Raw genomic sequence first — 17,935 nt, 5'->3', positions numbered from 1 at the left:
GGCTATGGCGTGACTTTTTGGGACTTCCTCATGTTAGAGCTGTATGGTATGCCGGTCTACGACTATTATTGACTACTCTACCTTTTTGGGATAATTTTCGTGATGCCATTTCCAGCGTGATGGTACGGTGGTTTACGAGCATAACTGATAATTGCACCATTTTCGAACGACTTTTGTGATACGGGGTGTGGCGTGACTGTTTGTGATTTCGTCATGTCACGCCTGTGTGGCGCGGTTATTTACCACCATTATTGACTACTACACCTTTTTGGGATACTTTTCGTAAAGCTGGCTACGGCGTGACTTTTTGGGACTTCGTCATGTCGGACATGTATAATATCGTGGTTTATCACCATTATTGACTGCTACACCTTTTTGGGACGATTTTCGTAATGCTCGTTAAGGAGTGACTTTTTGTGGCTTCCTCATGTCGGAGCTGTATGGTAATGCGGTTTATGACGATCATTGACTGCTACACCTTTCCGGGACAATTTTCGTAATGCTCGTTACAGCGTGACTTTTTGGGACTTCCTCATGTCGGAGCTGTATGGTATCGTGGTTTACTACCATTATTGACTACTACACCTTTTTGGGACAATTTTTGTATTGCTGGTTACGGCGTGACGCCTTGGGACTTCCTCATGCCGGAGCTGTATGATATGGTGAGTTCGACCATTAATGACTGCTACACCTTTTTGGGACAATTTTCGTAATGCTTGTTATGCCGCAATTTTTTTGTGATTTCCTCATGTCGGCGCTGCATGGTATGGTGGTTTACGGCGATTATTGAATACTACACCCTTTTGGGACAATTTTCGTAAAGCTGGCTATGGAGTGACTTTTCGGGACTTCCTCATGTCGAAGCTGTATATGGTGAGTTACGACCATCATTGACTACTGCACCTTTTTGGGACAATTTTCGTAATGCTAGTTACGGCGTGACTTTTTGTGACTTCCTCGTTTCGGAGCTGCATGATATTGTGGTTTACGACCATTATTGATTAATGCACTTTTTGGGATGGTGAGGTGCACTTAAGATGGTGAGGACGGGAACAACGATACGTCAGGTAGAGACGACCGGGAGAGAGTGAGGCGCTCGGTGTCGTGGTCCTGGGGTGCCGCGACCGGCGCGGGAGCCGAAGCTCGAGAGTCCCAGGTTAATTGAGTGAGGCGAGGCTATGCGAGCCGTGGTGAGACGCCGAGACACCGGCTGAAGCGTGCCGTGGCGTCCGCTTCCGCCACTGCCACGACCGGCAGGTGAGCGCAAGGCTCGAGTGTCGCGGCCGGCAGTGAAAGGCGTTGGGTGCGGTGAAGAGTGCCGAGATGCGGCAGGAGTGAAAGCGGCTCCATCTGTGAAGCGCGTGTGTGCCAGAAGAACATGCTTTGCAATATGGCGTCTGCAGTACACCTGTGGTCGAGCAGAGGAAGCCTTTGGAAATGTGACCAGGTCATGGCGTGTGGATCAGACGGTCCGAAGGAGACGAGTCGCAGTTGAATGGTCGGCTGTTGCCAGAACCCAGGATGTCGTTGGGCCGGGAGGCTTCCAGGATGAGGTGCTCAGCACCATGCCGGTGAAGCTGTTGCAAAACTAGGGATGGTAAAAGGCCTAATTGTTTACGAAACTGAGGTGTTCGTAGCTCGGGTCACCAGTTGTTCCTAGACGAGGGAGAGACCAGGACAGCTGTTCGCTGGATGCTCGTCAGAGAGCAACTGAACGAGCGCCGCTTTATTTCTCGCGCAGGCTGCGCGCTGACGATGATAATGGCGCTACAAGTTTAGGGTGCCGCGGCTGGCAACTATTGAAGGCTAGGTAATGCTTGGAGTCCGTAGGTTGTCCGAATACTTTTAAAAAACGCCCTTTGAGCTGCAGCAATGCCATCTTCGTGGGGGATATTGGTATAGAGGGAAGCAACGTCTAGCGTGAGCCGCAAACTTGAAGGAGGAGGTTGACACTGACTTAATATTTCAAGGAAGTGATTTGTATCTTTAATGTAGGATGGGAGATTTTAAATATATCTTTGAGAAGGTAGTCTACAAAGCTGGAAATGTTTTCGGTAGCCGTACCGTTGCACGAAACTATCGGGCGCCCTGGGTTCCCATGTTTATGGATCTTGGAGAGCATGCAATATCTGCCTGGCACGGAATCTCTAGGGCGTAAATATTCGTTCTCAGATCTTTCAAGCATCTGTTCCGTAGGGTGAGCTTCGAGGACTTTGTAAAATGATGTGCAAGATATCTGCCGAATGCCCCCGTTAATATAATCCGTTTTGTCCATTACCACAATTGCACCACCTCTATCTGCTTTTTTTATATCCAAATCATTACGTTTTTGAAAGTCGGAAATACTACGGTGTTGCAGCAGGGGGTCCAAACCCAGTAGGGGCATCCTAGCTAACTTCGTCCCTGGCGAGCTTCTTACGTTTACTGCAGTGCACGGCTTCTTCCCTGTTCTTAGCGAAGCGTGCTGAATCTGAGTGATGGTTGTCGTCAAGAGCGGTTTTATAGCGGATAAGTTTAGCTTCCTGAGAAAATTGGCTGATAGCGTCATCATAATGGGATAATAAAACATCGACTAACGCGGTGGAGGTATTGTTGAGAATGTCGTCCCACTTATCTTTGTGTTCATTTTTGCATAGATTGAGAAGTTACCCATCAAAAAGAACTGGTTACAAGTTAAGTTACCGTGTGCAAAATGTAACTAAGTTAATAACGAAGTTCCTCAGCCTGAAATGTAACTCGCAGTTGCTGGGTTACTTAACAAAAAGAACGAGTTACTTCCAAGTAACTTCGGACACAAAATAGCATTACGCAGGTGCCGCGCTTGTGAGCAGTTGTGTTAGACCTTGAGTTGCCTGCGGAGGAGTGCAACACGCTTAGATCGTTTTCGTTTATGTCCAACAACAGACATCTCCCTGTTTGTAAACAGATGACATCATAGCGTTCGACAGCACCACGAATTTGGTAGAATTGAACTGCGCTCGACGATAGAGGTGAACAAGGTCGCGCACGAGAGCCACGTTCTTGAGGTGATTACGATATGGTCCTGCCTCACCTTCGGTCCTGCTTTTCTTTCAACGGGAGGCAGCGTACAAGTGCCCGTTCGTGAACCCAACCCTCTCCTTCCAATTTGTTTCGGTTTCCGTCCGTCTACCGATGTCATGATGACGTTTCTCTGGTAGAGGTCTACTCGAACGCTTTGCATCTTACTCCCTGTGGGTGCACAATAGTTCAGGTTCATTTCAATGGCAGCAGTTCTTACTTCCTGAATAAAATACTGTCATTGATTGAATATCACGTTTTATGGCAAAAAATGCCATGAAGGAACCGGAGAGAAAGCAAGAAAATATGTGGACGTGAGTGAAAACAGAGTTAAAAGTAACTTGGAACTTAAGTTACTTTGGCAATGTTACCTGAAAAAGGAACGAGTTTCTCTGAAAGTTACCACTGCGGATAAGTACCGAGTTAAGTTACAAGTTACCAAAAGAACTTCGTTACAGTAACGAGTTGCCTCGAACTCTGCATTATTGAGGGGGAAGGTAGGTTTAAAGTTGATAGCAAGTCCTCTGGAATTGTGTTGTGTTGCTTGTGGAGTTGTACAGTTTAACGATGAGGGCAATACCGTATAGACTTATCGGTTAGTTTTCTGTGTTTCAAGAGAGCCTGGGCACTAGGGGAAGGCTGAGGGTTAGAGTTGGAAAGAGTACGCTCACCGGCGGTTAGTCAGTCCTGTCTGGATGGTCGTAGTATCCGTCCTCCCCAGCAAGCCAGATACATTCAGCAAATGTCCGTAAGGTATCTCACGCGGAACGTTTGGATATCCACTGGAGTTTGCCACAGATACGCTTTACACCCATGCGATATCCCAGCGACTAGCATTTCTGCCCTGTTTGTAAATCCACTGAAAGTCCCTGTGACGTCTGTCACGGATATTTGGATATATACGGGAGATTACGAATATCGTACATATTTTGCTTTTAAAAATTTTGTGCATGAGATACTTAGTGGTTGTAGAGTGCGTAGAGGCCACTGCAACTGTGTACCGGCAAAGAATATTTATTGTGTGTTTTAACCTCCTTACAATGTGAACTCTTTGGTATCTTGTACTTCGCGGGTTATTGTAAAGCCTACGAACAGGAACTCAGGAATCCTCCAAGATAACATATACGTGTAAGGTCCACCCCGACTATATTTTAATACAAACATATGTGGATGTGCAGCATACTGTACACTCACGCAATACTATATATGAAGGAACTCAATGTTGTCGTGGTGACTGCATCAGGTGGTCTGCAGCACGTATTACAATCGATGGACAAAAATACTCACATAGATGACTAGAAATGCAATGAGTCAAATGCAAAATGATGTGCTGCTGAAGGGTGTTTTTCATATACATTACAGACCCAGTCAACACTGACTGTTGGTGGAACGTAGAATCTACGTTGTGTAATGTTGAACAGTGTTGAATGTAGAATGATAACGTTGAACCCACAGTGTTTCAACTGTACCTGGTCAATGGTGGATTATGAACGTAAAGAAAAACGTCGATTTTTCATGAAAGAATCAACTCTAGTTATACGCAGCAAATAGTTGCGTTGGTTCTACATTGTACCTTCAACATATTGTCAACCTTTATCACGAATGGAAACCCGTCCCTTTTTCAGTGTGCACCCAATTGTTTCGCACTGTATTTTATTTTTACGTTCCATTGTGCCGTTCGCGTGTAGAGTAAGGCTTGTATGACGTGGTACTTATATCACTCATTCTGCCATTACTAATACTATTTATTTATTTTATACCCTCATAGCATTATACTTTTTTACCCATATTTGCAAACGACTCATCACGAATCGCACGTATTCAGTAAACAAAAAAAAAACATATTTTACCTTTTCCACGCCATTATAATGATCGGTCACGGAGGTTGAGGGATATAACAAGAAATCAATTTCCCAACAAGCGCGAGCCGAGCTCAACTACGTCTGCCTCATCGTCATCGACATTCTCAAACCGCCGTCTCAAATAGTCGAGGGCGGCGAATGACGAGGCGCGTCGTCGTGGCAGTTCGGTAGGATGGACATTCATTTTGTCACAAGAAAAGGTCTTGGGAACGTCAGCATCATGCGTATTTTGTACTGCAATATCTGGAGCATCGGGGGCAGTACTGGCCAATGCGGTGAACAACTATGTTGAGCGTAGCAGCGAATGCCGTAGTGTGCGAGAGGCAGCGTTCCTTTGTTCTCCGCCTTCAAGTTTCACAGGTGAGTTTTCTTTCTTCATTTTGCCTCACTTAAGATATATATATGTGCGTTCTTGTTTTCTCAGCGAGCACATGTGGTAGAAGTGTGGTGCATAACAGTTTAGTATCCGAAGTAAACAGCTTTGTGTCGTTTTCTGTACCTGCAGAATCTGGTTGCGTATCACTGACAAATTTATGCGAACCGTGGGACTGTGTGTGGTGTGCGTGTGTGATATGTACGTAGTTTGATGTATCCGAATGTTTATTAAATATGTTCTGATGATATCCTACTGGGGTAAGGTTTAATGCTGTCTGGTTTATGGCTGCTGTAAATGCCTTCCCAGTGCGACATCAGTTTGCAACGGAGTTCTACTCCATTGTTGAAGTCGTACGTTCAAACAGTACGTAGCGCAGTTATTTCAGATGTTACAAGTTGCAAAATGTAGATATCTTTGTTCACATCTCTTCGATTCATGCACTATTTTATAGGTGCTCGTGATATCTTGATCTGGGAGTGGTGAAAGCAGCGGTGACCTATTCTATGAGCAGTCTGATAGTAGAGATAAGATTGGCTGCAAAGGAAATGAGTTGCCTTTCCACATCTGACTGCGCTGCTCTCCAAGGTTCCTTGTTTTTTGTGTAACAGCTAATCTGGTTGTTGAGTCAGCTAGTGTCGCCATTTGTTGTTTTGTATGAACTAATAGCTTCTGTTACAGTTGTCAGAGAGCTTGAACTGCATGTGATTTCGTCACACCGATAGCATGTCATGCATGTGTAAAGGACCTGGTGTCTCTCTACAACAATGAAGAGCGGGGCATAAACCAGAAGACGAAAACATCGCTTGGACATGCCAGTGATTAGGCTGCTTCCGCATCACACCATCTATACTCCGAAAGTTACTGCGGTAGGTGTCATGCACGTGTTCCCAGTGGTTGTAGAGTGTCTGTTTTTGACGTCTATTTATGGTAGTGTTTGAGCTGCTATCCCACCAGATGGAACGATCTATGTTATTGGTTATCTTTCAGAGATGACCGTTGCGAAGAGGCGTAGCGACCATCCATGCGATTATTATTATTATGACCATTATCACTGATTCTTTTTTTTGTACATGTTTCACTACTTGATTTAAGATTTTAATAAACAAGCACATAAACGGTCATGCCCCTCATTATCTTATTGAATATTAATTATTACACATTTGTACTATTGTATTTGGACACAGTTAGGTTTCGGGATACCTGCACTTTTGCCCGAGCAGAAGTCGAGTAGCGTATGGAATAGGTAGCAATAGTCAACGTAGAAAAAACAACAGTCAACGTACAAATAGCGTTATAAAATTATAGTAGATTCTACGTGTTTTTGACCGGCCATTTCCTACGTGGAATCTAGGCTGCACGCTATCGCAGATTCTACGATGGTGTTGTAGATTTGCAATGTTATTTCAACGTTGATTCTACATTTCGTGGTTGACTGGGGATTTTTAAGAAAATGACCAGCAACTGCTTGGCTACCGCTTTTTCCTTTGGCTTTATACGACTAGGCGGGAGCTTTCTGTATGATACCATCCATCTGTGAGACGACCAATTAAGTATACCTGCAAAATTTAATTAACCTTTCAATTTGGGCTTTTCAAACGAAATTGAGACAACATCACCAAAGCTACTCCGTGTTTAAGGTCATCGCACTTTTCTAAAATCTCGAAACACAATACTTTGAATTACCTAGATTTTGCTTACAGTAAAACTCGAGCGGAACAGGATATAAACAGCCACCGTTGGAGGACCACTTGTGATGACACAGTATGTGGTAACAGCATCTGATTGCAGCCAGCACTGTGCTCTCAACAGCTCCAGAAGTATGATTCCAGGTTCTACCACGTTGGTGTTTGAAGTGATGCTGCGTAGTGCATCACAGCGCATTACCCCTGGACAGTGGCTGTTTGTACTCCAGGATTTAGCATACTTGAAGTTTTTCCACCTGAATTTGCATTAATTTAGAGCATGTTTCGTACCCGATTTTTACCCTGCCAATTTAAGAGAAATTATTTCTCCAAAAGTTCACGCTCTACTCATGACGCTGTGTACTACGTCGACACACATTACCATGTGCAGTGTGAAATTTACCTCACAATTTATGTCGAAAAGGGGAAAAAAAAGAGAAACACTGTCAAGGAGCCCGCGAAGAGGGAATCACACACGTAACCGTTTTTCATGTTACGTGTGTGATTCACAATTTATGCTAATATACACTAGTGTAGTCGAGCCCCGACATACGACATTAGAGGACGATATGCAGCATCAGTTATTTGTCATAGAATATATCTTAAATGAAATTACAGTGATGGACCAGTTTTTATTTTATTTGCTTATGTTGACTTGCTGCGTCTTTTTTTTTTTAGCTGTTTGTGATTCGCAAGAGCAAAGGTTCTCAGTGACAAGTAAGGATTGCGCCTTCAACATCATCTTATTTAAATAGGTGACAACTGTTGACAGTTGTTAAAAAGCACGCGTCATTGGAGCACACATGCTGCAAAAGAAAGCTTTGTTAAGCAAAGCTGCCAAAGCTTCATCCGCCATGCACTGGTCTCGTTCTATTCTCCAAAAGCAGTTTCTAAATCTGTACAGTGCACCAAAATGTGTTTTGTGATGACATGAACTTCGGATGTCCTCTGGATATTGAAAGAACGTTACAATGTCCGGGATGTTAGCGACCTAATTTGGACCAAGCCATGGATACCCCACAGATATCCGGTGGACGTTGAGATGTCTGAGACATCTGCAACTTATTTTGGATATCACCAGGACGTTTGTGGTTTGCCGGGATCGCTGTCGTTGTTGCAAGATAGTGGCTTCCTGTGGAGGTGGCTAAAACTGGCCAATGGGCTCCATATTGCCCGTGTACACCCTATATTGACTGAAAATACAGAAAATGGTACGTACCCGTGTTGCACAAATGCCAAAGCAGCACGACAAGATTGGACTTTGAAGCGTGTGAAATGCGCAATTCAATACGTCGTTACATCCAAGAAATTCCTGTAGATGATGTTGAAGATGAGACAGGACGGAGAGGGATGACGAAGTGTTTATTCCGTTAAAAGGAACTAGAATGAACGCGATGTCTGTCACGCGAGTGTCACAGACAATGACTCATCATCTTCTTTGTTGACAGTAGAATGTTGACATAACATTCAACAGATGATACATATTGTTCGAGAGAGTCAACATACGTGGAAATCCCACTGTAACATTCACGAGAACTCGACAACTCAACTTTCCGCTTTCTGGAAGCAGCCGCCATCTTACTTCGCGATGACAATGCCACTCGGTCGAACCGACTGAGAGTGAGCGTGAGCGAAATCACGCGTCCTACAGCTAATGCGCATGCGCGACAGTCGGATCGGACGTTTCATACGGGCTAAAGCGTCGCTGGTTCTTCCAATGATAATGGAATTGCGGCAGGTCAAGTAAAAAACACAATGTTTCATAGAAAGGCATGGCTCTTCTGTAAAATTAGGTGCTCTCAAGTTATTGCAAGCAGTGTGAGTAACTCTGGCGTATGTCCGTCACCGTCACGAAAGTGTTTCGCACCTTTGCACTCTCGGGGCGGGTTGGAAATTTTTTGTTCATAGACTGTTGCGATTTCAATGGAAGCTTCTGAGGGATGTTTTGGGTTGCAGTTCCGTGGGACTGCCTGTGTCCTTCAGCAAGACGGGCGTAGCACGGGCGATGCAGCGTTGCTTTTGTAATTATATGCAACGTGGATCAATCAGATCTGCAGAAATGAAAAAGGAAAAAGAAGAGAGAAGTAATATCAGTGGTGGATATTAAACCGTATACTGCTTTATTATTACACGGACTCACCGTTGGCATTATCACAGAAATATTGGCAACATTGCCGCAAAATGGGCTTGCCAATATGGGCAGCCCATATTGGTCCAATATGGAGCCTGGTTGCACTCCCCATATTGGTCCAATATTGGCAGCCTGTATTGGACCAATATTGGTAATCTTGGCAGCTTATATGGGTCCAATATTCGACCAATATTGGCGTGCTGCTTGGGCACCGATTCTCAACAAAATAGATCTACAGCACAAAGAACACTGCTTACTAACTTCTTGATGAGTCCATCTGTCTTCTTTCTTAGCAGTGGTGGCAGGAGGCTGAACGTAGCACTGACCAGGGCACCTAATGGGAGGAACAAATTACAAAGGCCACTAAATACTCTGAAGTGCCATACCTGTAATTTACACCGCAATAACTTGAGATTGTGCAGTGCCATGCCTTCAACACAGAACCATTAAATTCTGAGCAACAGACAACTTCATAAATACCCACAGCGGAAGGTGTTCCACTGTGGAGAAGGAGGGATTCATGTGTTTCTGGTGTACTGAAGAATTACCTTACAGGTAGAATAGAAGGGTGACGAGATGAGGACTACATAGCAAGCTAAGTTCTTCAAAGCAATGTGCCGAGGTCAGTAGTAACAAAACCATGGCTACAGCTCCCTCCTCCCATATATGGGTGTACCCCCTAGGACCATAGCGCATTGTCACGCTAATGCCTCTTTGAATGTTCTGAACTGCAACGTCAGGCACGCAATGTTAGAGACAAAGGATATTATATCATATAATAAGGAAAGTGTTTCTTGGCAGTCATGCAGGAACAACTAGACAGCGGACTGAAACACGATATATAGACACAGATACAGACACAGATAAAGACGTATACATATTTTATCTATCTATCATATCATATCTTATCATATGTATATCTTCTGTATATCTAATGCATGAAAGATATATAATACGCAATCTCAACTGATGCGGTGTTGCGGAGTACAGTTCACATAAAGCTGTATACTGAACAGACATTCATATTTCACACAAAAAAACAAAAAAAGCGATCCATAAGGACAAAACGTACACAAAATCAAACCAAAGCTGGATCCGCCACCATGAGGGTGTAACGCCAGGCTATGCAAAGATCTGATCAGCAGCACCCTTTGAAGCCAACTAGCAGTGTAGCGTAGTGCACGTACATTTAGCTTTGAAAGTTATTTTAGTTAGGTTTCAGACAAACAGCCAATCTTAACTGAAGAAAGAAAAAGAAAATGCAGCCGCAGAATTGACCGAGAAATGATGTCCCACATGCAAGTGCAACAGGTAGGCAGACACCAAAACTGCATCAGCAAAAATCACTCATAAATAAAGACCACATGTACATTGACAAGGAAACTTGAAAAAGAGTTGGCGCACCTAGCATACATACGCGAGGTCCTGCTTACCAGTTTGGAAAACTTTCGAAACGATGGCGTTTTGCAGCATACGATTAAGTTTCGCCAGCGTCGCCACTTCTGTCTGTAAAAGTTTCACGTGTTTTTGTTGCTTTCAAACTCTTGTGTTCTCCGTGCACTGATTTTCAGGGAATCGAGCGGCAGAAGCAATGTCGTCTTCTGCATGCCTTGCGCAGTGCTTGTTTGTCCTGCCTTGCCTAAAAACCTAAGAGACAACATGTTTCGATCAGCGCATACTGGTGTACACCTTGCGACAGCCGTGATAGCGGTTCACTTCTAATCAGTCACTAGCACACGAGTCTCTCTCTGACACGAGTTCTCTCCGACCGAGGCCCCGGGTTTCTCGCCAACACCTTCAAGCGGTTCCTGAAAAATCGGAACGTCCATCAATTATTCACGTCGACCGGTCACCCCCAGTGCAATGGCCTCAATGAGCGCACGAATCAAACTATCGTCAACCGACTCAAGTGCAAAATTCAGGAACAACCCAGGATCCCTTGGCACCAGCTCCTTATGCAAGTAGTCGCCGAATACAACCGCACCCCTCACGAAGTCACCCGTTTTTCTCCGTCATATTTAATGCACGGCGTCCCTTCGTACGATCTTCACATCTCTGACAACATCCCGTCCCTCGCCGAAGCCCGTAGGCAAGCGGTGCGCAGTTCTCTTGCCTACCATCAGAAAACCAACGTTATCTACGACCGAAAATTTCTTCCTGCTGATTTCTCCTCGGGAGACTCCGTACTCTATGAGACCCCGTGGCACCCCAACCGTGGGAAGCTCGCTCCTGCCATGGAAGGACCCTACACCATACTTCGCAAGATTTCACCCGTTAATTATGAAATCGACCCGCTCCATCTTACCTCTTGGGCGGCTAACCGACATCGTCCACGTTAGTAAACTACGCCTCTACCATTCCCCTACCCGCTTTTCTCTTGGAAGGGGGGGGGGGGGTGACGTATAAAAGAGGAGGTGCAGCGCGCGCAATAAACATATGTTCGTTCTCCGATTCACTGATCGCTCCGTTCCTTCGTCACATGCTGCTTTATTATTACACGGACTCACCGTTGGCATTATCACAGAAATATTGGCAACATTGCCGCAAAATGGGCTTGCCAATATGGGCAGCCCATAATGGTCCAATATGGAGCCTGGTTGCACTCCCCATATTGGTCCAATATTGGCGGCCCGTATTGGACCAATATTGGCGTGCTGCTTGGACACCGATTCTCAACAAAATAGATCTACAGCACAAAGAACACTGCTCCGTGCACTCCGTACACGTGTTAACGCCCGCAGTACACCGAAGTGTCAGGTGAAGCCAACTTTCAAATTGTGACGCCTACAAAAGGAATGCCGTGTCTGATCTTACCTTTTTTTTTTTTCTGCACGTGGTTTGCGACCCCGTGTTACGTCAGCTTCGGCGACACTAATTCATCCTGCCTTGTCTCTGGAATGTTTTTACGATGAAGAAGTAAGAAAACTTATCGAAAATGAGCTCTCGAAATCTCCTTACCTGCCGTGTAAGATGTGTCGCATCGCGTCGCATTCCAAAAAGCCTCGTATAACTTCTGTTTGTCGAAGTCATCTGTTGCGTGGAAGTTCACGATGGAGTCGTGCTCGACGGCATGTTTTCCCGATTCCTTCTCACAATGAATAACCAAGAACATAACATAATTGCCAACGAATCGAACCGCAGCGAACGACAGAAATAATAATGGCGCCGTCATGTACAGGAACAGATTTAGAATCAGGCCTACTACGCGTACAGGGGGCGCGCGATGTTAGTCGTCATAGGCAACTACACGGAGAGGAAATATGGAAATATCCATTAGAAATAGTGTTATTAATTCGCGCGCCAGAGCAGTAGAAAGGGCCAGTGCAGTAAACTAATAAGAACTAAATTCCAACAAACCTTCTTAGCACATATGTAATCGAAATGCGGAAAATTTAATTGATGCATCAAATTTTCAGCATGAAATCGGTCCTTGCCCTGCTGCACAGAGCGCAATAAAGGCTAAAAAGAAGATATCAACATGCACTGTATTTTTCGCACAGTATCAACCTTTTTCTCTGCGCACCCTTTTCCCTAACGCCTGCAAGACGCAGCCCATCTGGGCCATCGTCAGGGGTGTCAAAATCAAAAGCGGAAGGCATATCCACTCGGGCAATTCGTGGCGGGCTCACGGCGTTCACTCAGTGGTCTCAAACGTGAACGCTTGTGTCCCTCAGCCAGTGTCTTGTACAAAGTCGACGAACAAGCAGCTATCTTTTGTACCAGTGAGATGAAGCGAGCGACAACAAATGTAGATATTCTCCATTTGTTCCCAACAGAGGTTATTTAACAGATCGATCTGTAGGTCACTACTTTCGTTCTGCTAGTTGGTATCATTGTGCGCGACGTTGTACTAATGTAGAAGGTTAAAGAACAATACATTACGCAGAATGCGTCTGCACAGGAGCAAGCAACAATATCGCTGTTTAGTGAACCTACCTGCTGGAAATAGTCCAATTCAAAATAGACCAGGAATCTCATTCGGTTTAAGTGGATATCACATTTACAGTTCTCATTGAAATTCACAATTCTCCGAATCGACAATTTTGGACAAATACCATATTGAAAACAACAAGGATTTAGTGGGTTTCAAAGAGAAATCATTGTATCAATGGGAACGAAGTGGAACAGCGCTCGGTCGCACCTATTGGAGGCCAGCCTAGTTTACCATTGGCCAAATGTACAGCAGCAAGGATTTTCGCATTAAAGTCACATTGAAATTCTCATTGCCGATGCACTTTTTGAATGTGGAGTGATTATTCTGTTGCATCAGAAAGCGTGTTTTCGCTCTAAAAATGAATTACACACATCACCGCCCTATTGAAAAATCCCGTATAAAACACATATGGTTCCTATATCAGTTTGTATGGTTCCCGTACAGATTCGTATGGGTCCTATATTAATACATATGGGCCGCGTATGAAGTCATATGTAGGCAATATGGCATTCTTATGGGTACCGTACGGAGCCATATGGAGTCAATATGATACTTATGTGGGCGTCGTATGAAGTGATGTGGCAGCAATATGGGTTCCATACGTCTTCATATGTGACAGCAATAGTACACATATAGGGCCGTATGATGCAAAATAGGATAGTATGGGGGATAGGAATCACACATGACACATAATTCGAAACGTTGATTGTGCCACATAGTTATGATTACAATTATGCCAAACTCGTTTTTGAAATGGGCCACGTAATTGCGTCATGCACTTACCTTATAAAAATGAATTGTGCGAACCAAATTTGTGTCACTGCCCTGGAGGAATGTGCAGATAAATAAACTCACTGCTACGTTCCTGTGTTAGGGACTAAATAGTAGTGGACAGACGGAAACGATGCAGAAATAAGATACACGCTCCGAACGACACTTGAAGTGACACACATGACTAGGTTAGATCAGGTTGGATGCGAATACAATTAGTTATACCCTAACATGGATTTGTCCTGCTTTCTAACCTGTTCCCGTACTCAAAGTATCGATTCTTTAGGTATTTTTCCGGAGTACACGGATAGCCTGCTCAAGACGCTTCGAGATCCTAGTGGTTCATGGCAGTAGTGAGTCTGTTTCGACTGACGGTGGTGTCGCTTGATGGGATTGTGCGTCTAATATGGAGGCCTAAAGCGGTGCAAGACTTCCGCTTGCGTTGCATGGCTACCATGTGGAACGCACCTGAATGCTTTTGGCTGGTGTTTTGAAATGGTGCCTCATTCACGGCCAGGGACTAACAAACACCATATAGCAACCTGCCGCCATATTCTGGAAGGTACAACGATCACCAATTGCGCGTAATTCATCGCTCTTTCCTTCTTGCTGCTAAGCAACACGGACGTGCATAGTAGACACTTCGTATTTAGGTGACATGGATTCGAGAGATGCGTGTGAAAGCCTTGCAGGCATAGCGTCCCTGTTCATATCATATGATACGTATCAAAATGAAAGTCAACTTACATTATGTAGTAATACCCTGGCGCTGCTATGACAAAAGCACCAGGAATACTGCAAACTTATGAAACAACGGAGAACAAGTGGCGGTACCACCTGCAAGGGGCAGACAGGAAAACAACGCACATGAACAGGTTTCTTCTGAAATTATACAATTGCTAGGCGCTCGTTTATTTTACCAAAATCTCAAGCCGTCATACAGCTGCCAGTATTCGAGCCAGCATATGTCACCTGCATTGTTCATTGTGCAAACCATCACCGCCGCCACTGCGTGAAAGGTCACTAAGGAGTAATGGAGTAATCTAAGCGCGCCATTTTAGTCAGTCCTCCATACAACCCATTATTTCACAAGAGGCACTACAGTGTGGACATATGTTCGTTCCGTGTGACATGACCTACGTGTTTAACTCAGTCGTATATACCACTTCTACAGTGAGAAAAAATTATCTGTTGTTTCAACGGAAAGTAATCGGAAATCTATACCCCAGACGTTCTGTTGTGCAACACGGGTGTTTCGTTATATAAGCATTACGGTGTCCGTCGATATAACATCGCCTGCTGTTATTTTACAGAGGTTCGCCTTTTTTTTTTTTTTTAAATAAGGCACGGCTGTTGAGTTAACCGACTCACCTGTTGGCTTAAAGGTCGGATATGCCGATTTTGAAGTGCCGCAGAATTGAGCGACGCTCGCGCTGTGTGTTCATTAGCGAACGCTGAATATGTGCGGACTGAGTTCCACTGCAAGGATTTCGTCCGCGAATGTTATCATAGGTTAGGCGCGACTCCAGAGGCAATTTGGAATCTCGGTACGAAATCGTCTGAAGTGGAACACAAACACAACACACAAACTAACACAAATTTTGAACGTGCCACGGAGGATAGAGGCAAAAAACGAGAGCAAAAATGTGAGTCGAGGTTCAGATATAAAAATAGGAAGCTTCATGAATCGTTTGTGCAGCTGTCCGACTGCGCTTCCCCTGATATAGCCACAATGAACAACACAGCAGTATTGATAATCTAACTTGTAAATTACCACAGGTGCACGCTGGAGGCAGGGTCTGGCTTGCATCTGGTGCATGAAGAAATTGCTTACATGTTAGTTGCAGTCTAGCTGCCACTAACAGGTATGGCAATGCGATGTTATAATTTGAGCATCCACCAATATTCCACTTTTCATGGGAGCTGTCCTGCGGACATCTTGGCACCGCTCTTAAATCTGCCTTCAACATTACAACCTCTGCTTTCAGGGTGGAAAACAAAGGTCGCCATTCCGATTAACTGCTATCTCCCAGTTCAAGCACTTTTGCTGTCCACACAGTGGTTCCTGTTAATGGGGTGGTACCACCTTCACTGTCTGGCATAGAAGGTACGTTACACTGGTACAGTGAATTTGGCTTTTGCACATTTTTGTTACTGTTATAGCTGGATTACTGTTGGACATACAATCCTTTCTGAGACGCAGAAGCTAATGCGATCTCCGATAACGTATTTGAATCTTCACTGTTATCAACGTCCATTGAGGAATGTGCCTTTAATATATGTGAACGTTTGATTGAAGAGTAGCTCATAGTTCATGTTAACATCGTCTGCTCTTATTAATTCGCTGTGTGTATTCTGATAACTAAGACAAATGGGAACTATTTATTTGTCACAACTTCACACTGGATTGTGGTACTGGATTGGCATGTAAGCTAAAATTCCTGCATTCTACAGCACTTTTGCTGCACTTGGTTCGTTACTGTGGACAATGACACATTGATATAGTTTTAGTGGGTACTGTTAACTACGCAAAAATACATGAGCAGTGCTCTGTAGCCTCTTTATGCAAAGTCAATAACCTTATTGCAGAATCATAGTACGTAGAGGAGCAATGTGCGAGTAGCCCGCGATAGAGATGATTCAGAACAGAAAGCAGACGTTGAGAGCATGTAAATTCTAATGAGACGAGACTTTCGTGCACAAGGTTGCACTTGTTCAGGTCTAAAATGAAGTTACAAAATCCCAGAATATATAAGGCACGTTGTAAGGTAGAGAGCGAGGGCTGGTACAAACATAAAAATAAATATACAAACATATATAATAAAATAGAAAGGGGGTACAACTCCATCAGTTTCAAGCCGGCAAGGGAGAAGTTGACAAGACACTGTAGCACCGTTTCCCTGAATGTGTCGCCCATGAATGCATTTTGTGCCAAATACTGACCTGGCCACCGTGGTCACTCATGTATTATGCTACACAACTCATCCCTTGTCTGTTTGAAACTGATGGAGTCGTACCTTTTTTATTTTTTCTATTTTTATTTGTATGTTTGTACCAACCCTAGCTCTTCTTGCTCTCTACCTTGCAACATGGGTTATGTATTCTTTTCTTTTTTGTAACTTGATGTTAGATCTGAAGAAGTGCAGCCTTCTGCGTGCAAGTCTCGTCTCATTAAAATTTAGATGCTCTCAACCGTATTGACTCTGTTGTGCACAATCAAACAATTATAACGTAAACATGACTATCAATTTCTTGTAATTAAATTATTTTGTTTTTCTGCAGTGGTGACTAACCCTAAGGACACATGCAAGAAAGAGATGGCAAACCTTCTCTGGAATGGCAAGCCGTCATCACCTCATGAGGATTGAGCGGTTGATGAGTCGTTCATGTTCTCAAGCACATGGAAACTTCATCAAATAATTCATGAAAAAGCCAGTCAGTGCTACCACCAGGAACTGAACATGAACCCCCCTGCTACCAGTCACGGATGTTACATATCAGGCACTCGTTGACTTTTCGTGCATTACTTGTTGACTTTGTCCCAAGGTGGAGCTCCCCACAGCTCATTTGCCTGTCTGTTAATGTTGCTGCTTGTGTTGTCTTTTTCTCGTTGTGTGTTCCATCCTCAGAACAGTTACCTTAGATCAGGTCCGGGAGAAACCCGTTGATGTAACAGGTTTATCTGTTGCTTTTACAGAAAGCCAGTTTTAACCCAACGGCAGAAACCTGTTATTGTAACAGGTTTACCCGTTACATTTACGGAAAGCTTGTTTTGTTTGTGTAAGAGTGGGTCAGTTTTTATTGAAAACAGAACACTTCACGGACAAAGCTATAAAAGAAAGACTGACACTACTTTTGTGGTATTTGTGTTACGAACAAGGACAAGAGAAAAGATACCCCTGCTTATTTTACTAGTAATACAAAAACATTGCCAATTTTCTCTCATTGCTGTGTTTGCGAACTGTCCAGTTTGCAATAAAAACAGACACCCTGTATAGTGTCTCAAACATGGAATTACATGTAGATAAGAGTTGTTACACTGGCACTGTAGCATTTTTTTCGGGATGATTACGTTAGTTTGCTGTCTTGTGCTCTATCAGAAACCACACGGAAAGTATTTCTCAAACAACAAATGAATAT

General features: G+C 44.0%; 2 long non-coding RNA genes across 3 annotated transcripts in view; one reads left to right on the top strand and one right to left on the bottom strand.

The window, feature by feature from the left end:
• Positions 1-14,713, bottom strand: part of LOC135378483 (uncharacterized) — a 48,235-nt gene extending 33,522 nt beyond the window's left edge. The window contains exons 1-6 of one of the 2 annotated variants that reach the window (XR_010418409.1): positions 14,543-14,713; positions 12,049-13,849; positions 11,905-11,982; positions 10,524-10,898; positions 9,352-9,424; positions 8,960-9,010 (exon numbers count right to left, since the gene is read on the bottom strand). This is a non-coding gene — a long non-coding RNA (uncharacterized LOC135378483). Of the gene's footprint in view, positions 1-8,959; positions 9,011-9,351; positions 9,425-10,523; positions 10,899-11,904; positions 11,983-12,048; positions 13,850-14,542 lie in introns of those variants that run through there. The other variant, XR_010418410.1, reaches the window with a different exon arrangement.
• On the top strand, positions 5,055-6,310 carry LOC135366710 (uncharacterized). Its single transcript, XR_010414270.1, has 3 exons — positions 5,055-5,261; positions 5,729-6,143; positions 6,265-6,310. It is a non-coding gene; the product is annotated as an uncharacterized LOC135366710 (long non-coding RNA).
• Positions 14,714-17,935: the final 3,222 nt, after the last annotated feature.

This window comes from Ornithodoros turicata, chromosome 1, assembly GCF_037126465.1.
Source record: "Ornithodoros turicata isolate Travis chromosome 1, ASM3712646v1, whole genome shotgun sequence".
In the NCBI taxonomy this organism is placed as follows: Eukaryota; Metazoa; Arthropoda; class Arachnida; order Ixodida; family Argasidae; genus Ornithodoros; species Ornithodoros turicata.
This window is presented reverse-complemented; position numbering and strand designations above follow the sequence as displayed.